The following is a 5,043-nucleotide window of genomic DNA, read 5'->3' as shown; positions in this document are numbered from 1 at the left end:
GAAAGAAAAAGCGAGAGGACTAGGAAATTCCACTGAAAAGGTAATATTTAAAAAACACATAAACTGTATTTTCTGCCTTTGTCTTTCACTTGCTTTGCTCTTAGGTCACATCAATTAATCACATCAATTAATTTTGTCAAATAAAGGACATCAGAAATGAAGAGAAGATAAAAGTTTAAGGAAGGAAAGCTTGTTGGCTAGGTTTGAAAATATAACAGCAAAAAGTCTTTTCTTTCAAAAGTAGGTGAAATTCACCATTAACACGATAAATATGTGCTAGTTTTCCTAGTTTTCTTCTTCCTCTAAGCTAGTTCTTAAGAACTGGCCTGAAAATAATGTATTTACCACAGGGAAAGATGTACCTTTTGCAGATGTTCCTTCACACTCTTCTCACATGATTCAGGAGAAGCATGATACTGCTTTGTAACAAAAAACATTTATATGGTGGGAGAATATTACAAATCAATAGCGTAAAGTTCATAAAATTTCCTTCAATACATCATCATATGTAAACAACTTAAGACATAGATCAGTGCAGGATTGCTGTATGGCTTCTTTCCTTCACGTATCCTATTATACTCACTCTACTAGTGAAGTCGAAAACCTTACTAACAGAACAATTTCCAAGAGGAAAAAATACTATTTATGTAAAAACAAAACAAAACAAAACAAAAACCTCGAATGTGTATCAATGTAAGAAAATTCAAGTTAAAAATGAAAGTCTTTTAAAGTTGTAAGCAGCTTAGTGCTTCTCCTGTGTTAGTGCAGAGGCCAGGTCTCCTACTACAGCAAGCTATGGAGACAAGAACTTCCCTATGGCTAAGTTTCCCTGGACAAGTGGTCCCTTCCAGCCTCAACCATTCACAAGAAATATATGACAGGACTTTACAAAAGGAATATTCTGGCAGTTATATAGGGAGATAAGAAGAAAGTATATTGCTCCTTTGCAGCTTTGTGGGTTGAATGGACAGCCGGAAGATGTGACAAATTGGCAAAGCTCACTGTGGCAATCTTTGGTTCACTTTCTTTACCAGCACAATCTACTCACCAGGTTCCCCTACTTAGTTGCTGATTACATAATTTGATCAATACAATTGAAGCTAGGCTTGAATATTTACAAGATTCACATGATTGAACAGATAACATTGAGGTAATGAGATACCAGGACAGTGAGAACGTTTCACCTTGCTCCGTAAAACAGAAGTAGCATCCATTTTCCAATAACACCAATAATCAATATTTATTAATTGAATAAAAATAATTCCACAATGCTCTGTTCTATACATCATACCCATCAAAGTCCATAATTTAGACCTTTTGTTCTCTATTAGCTGTCACCTGTAGCAAGGCAAAACAGAATACTCCTAAATAAAAAGTCACATTAACTGCTTCAGGTAAGGCAAAAATATTGTTTATTTTTTATTTTACTCATCAGTCAACTAACACATTAATATTATACTCATCAGCACTATATCAGAGATCTTTCAAACTCTCTGCCACTTAAATTAGAGGGCGATTCAACTCTTTACACATTTAGAAACTTAGTAATTGAGGTGAAGTTCACCAGTCAGGAAACTGCAGATGCAGAATTAAAAACTGAAGAATCAGAAGATATTTAATTGTTATATAAGTTCGTCTAATGTATTTCATAAATAGCTACTGCTAAATGTTTTGGCATGATAATAGGAAAAAATATTAAAAACAAAACAAAACAACTTCTCCAGGCATACTGGAGCACATAATCAAACTATTTAAAATTCATTTTTAATCATCTAATTGCAAATGTACATACAGAGCACTGTTATTAGTTAGTTTGCATGAATTTATGCATACAGACAAAAAAAAAGCAAAGAACAGAGATTTTTACATTTTACAAAGGTATGTAATTGAGTGTGACGGGGCAGTGAGAAAATTCTGCTGCATAGCATAATATACAAATTACAAGAAACACATTACGTAACCTGATTTTTGAAGAAATTTCATTAGGCTCTTTTAATAAAAACCTGACTAAGCTTCTTGACTTACCTGCCTTTTCTCATGTTCGCTATGGAAAGAATATGATGGTGCCTTAAAACTCGAGGTCATGACAAAGGCTCAGCATCTTGCTGGCAAACTAATTTATGCACAGTGATAATATTTTCCGTAGGGTTCTCAGGATTCTGTACTTTGGACAATACTTAGAACGTTATCATGGCACCAAGCATAATGAGAAAGCCTGTACTCAGACAGCCCAGTGCGCTGGCTTTTCTTTAAACAGGAAAGGAAAGGGAGCTGTAAGAAAAGTCTGGCATTATATAATTACAGCTGCTCTGAAAGTCATGAATTCAGATTGATATAGAAGTGGTCACTGAAATTGATTTTTCTTGCTTTTTAGGTATATCAGCAAACTTAATTTTTACACAATTTCCTAGAATCTGATTTTCTATCATATAAACATATTTGTCTACTACAACATAGTGACATGGCTCAGGAAAATAAAATATTTTCTGACATCTTACAAAAATGTGAAGCTAATCCAAATAAAGATAATATAAACAATCACAAACTACAACAGATAAAGTGCAGAAATACAATAAGGCATTCCAAAAATTGTTTGAAAAACAGTGCAAACTGCATAGCAAGTAACAATTTTTCCAAGTCTATTAAGATCAGGTAGCATTGCAGTTCCATAACCCATTACCATAAAAGTAAAATTGGAGAAAGTATTGAGAAGGCTGGCAAAAATTATTAAAGGTATGAAATATATTCTAGACTGTAGAATCATGCCATTAATATGGTGAATAGAGAATAACTCAGTACTCTTTCATTCCCTGAAAGAACTTGAAGAAAGACTTGAAGTGCAAACAAAGTGTCAGCTTCAAATCAAACATAAGGGGAAACTTCTTCATGTACTACATAACTTAAACCCATAAAACTTTATGAATTTAAAACATTTGCATTGTTAAAAGTAGGATTAAATAAATCCATTAAAGAAAAATCTACAGGATTCAAATTAGCCTGAGCAGCTTAGCTGCAGTTTGTTGGAGATCTTAATTCATTTCATGCTTGCAATGATCTTATGATTGTCACTAAATCATTATTGGCCAGTGCCACATATGGATCATGGATTACATGGATTCCTGGTCTGATATGGTATATCTGTTCTTATCAATTGCATGTTCCCTTTTCTGTTGTTATTTGGTAGGAAGTGCAGACTGTCCTTTAATCACTTTTAAATGAGCATTTCAGTGTTATCTGTTGCATATATGGATGTTGTTACTTCAAAATATGGAATATGTTTCATTGATACTAACACATCATATTTTAAAAGTAATCACAGTATATTATGAGTGTGAGAATCTTTTATCACATTTTGACTTACTCAGAAATAAATTACGTTAAAATTTCAATAATGGCATCTCATCAATAATGTTTTTCCCCCACAAATTTTGAGGCACTTCACTTTTTAAAGCTGCTCAAAGACTGAAGAAAAATCTTTGCTTTGTTGTGAAATAGTATTAAGTCATTTAAATGAATTTTAAAACGCAGAGTTTCAGTGATAATGTAGTTAAATGAGGCTATTTTTCAATATACAAGTGATAGTGCCTTTGAAAGGCAAGTTTCTTTTGATTCTAAAGCATTGGATATCTATCCAAAAATTTTAGAGATCAATTCGAAATTGATATGTACTTCTAAAATACTGAAAAAATAAATGATAACTTTTCTTTTAAAAATTAATGAAAACACAGTGACCTAGAGTTTCATATTTACTATTTAGGAAGATAAAGTAGAATGCATTATAATCGTATGGAAAATACAGTGACCTAGAGTTTCATATTTAATATTTAGCAAGATAAAATAGAATGCATTCTAATCATAAGTCCACACAAGCAATTATTTACCTTCACAAACTGGAGACGATCCTTCAAACTGCAATTGTGTATTCAGTTTGCAGGTTAATATATCTTGTCCAACAAGAGTAAAACCAGGATGACATTTGTACTTGACAAAATCTCCTGAAAGTTATTAACAAAAAAAGAAAGATTAAAAATTAAAAATAAAAAAAATTAAAATCTTGAAGTTTAAAATGAAAAAGAAAACTTCAAACGGAAGTATACAAATATCTCAGGTGAAGGGTGAAATATATTAATAGTTTTGTTGAAATTCAGGTGAAAAGATAAGAAAGGAGACACAATACTATTGCCACTATTTTATCACCTATTCCAAAGTCATCATCTTCTGTAAACAAATCAGCATGAGGAACTATTGGTGGAGGCTGGCACTTCTTCAGCTGATATGCTGCAAATTCAAGTGAAAATAAGATTAAGTAATGCTATGATATTTTACAGAAAAATAATTTCATATTTACACCTGTCAAATTCCAAAGCTATACTAGACAGTACTAGACAGTACTATGCTAGGCTAAACATTTTCCAATTTAAATGCCATGACATTACACACACACACACATATAGAGAGAGATATATATTTATTATCAGTATAGACAGTATACTACTCTGCCTATGTAGTTATAGATACATCCACTGTCAGACTGAATGCAGTAGCGATGCTTATGAGGATGTATTTGCAGCTACAAAGCTGCTGTTTTATGTGGCTGCCTTTACAGCCCATCATAAGGCTAATCACAGATTACTTCAATTTCCTGGAAAATCTGTAAATATCAGTTACATTTCTGGCTAGTCATATGAATTCCTGATTTAAGCATATTGGAGAAACAAAGGTTTCTCAGGTAAAGGTATATATCTTTAAAAAGAATCTGTAAAAGTAACAATGATCATGCCTACAAGTTAAACAGCACCAATGCCTTTAAAACAAAATTCTTTCTCCTCTCTTCAAATGTTTCAAAAAATTGTGAGCAGTCTCCTAAGGGATATGATTAGTTCAGTAATTGACACTGACCATTCCTTGTAGTTTGATGTGCAGACACAGTCCTGGAATGTGTGAGTCCCCTGCCTGATGTCTAAAGCCTGGTACTTTAGTCTTTGCTCCTCACATAAATGTTCTAGAGTCTAGACATGAGGCTACATCACATCCTTTTTTTTT

This window comes from Meleagris gallopavo, chromosome 2, assembly GCF_000146605.3.
Source record: "Meleagris gallopavo isolate NT-WF06-2002-E0010 breed Aviagen turkey brand Nicholas breeding stock chromosome 2, Turkey_5.1, whole genome shotgun sequence".
Classification (NCBI taxonomy): domain Eukaryota; kingdom Metazoa; phylum Chordata; class Aves; order Galliformes; family Phasianidae; genus Meleagris; species Meleagris gallopavo.
This window is presented reverse-complemented; position numbering follows the sequence as displayed.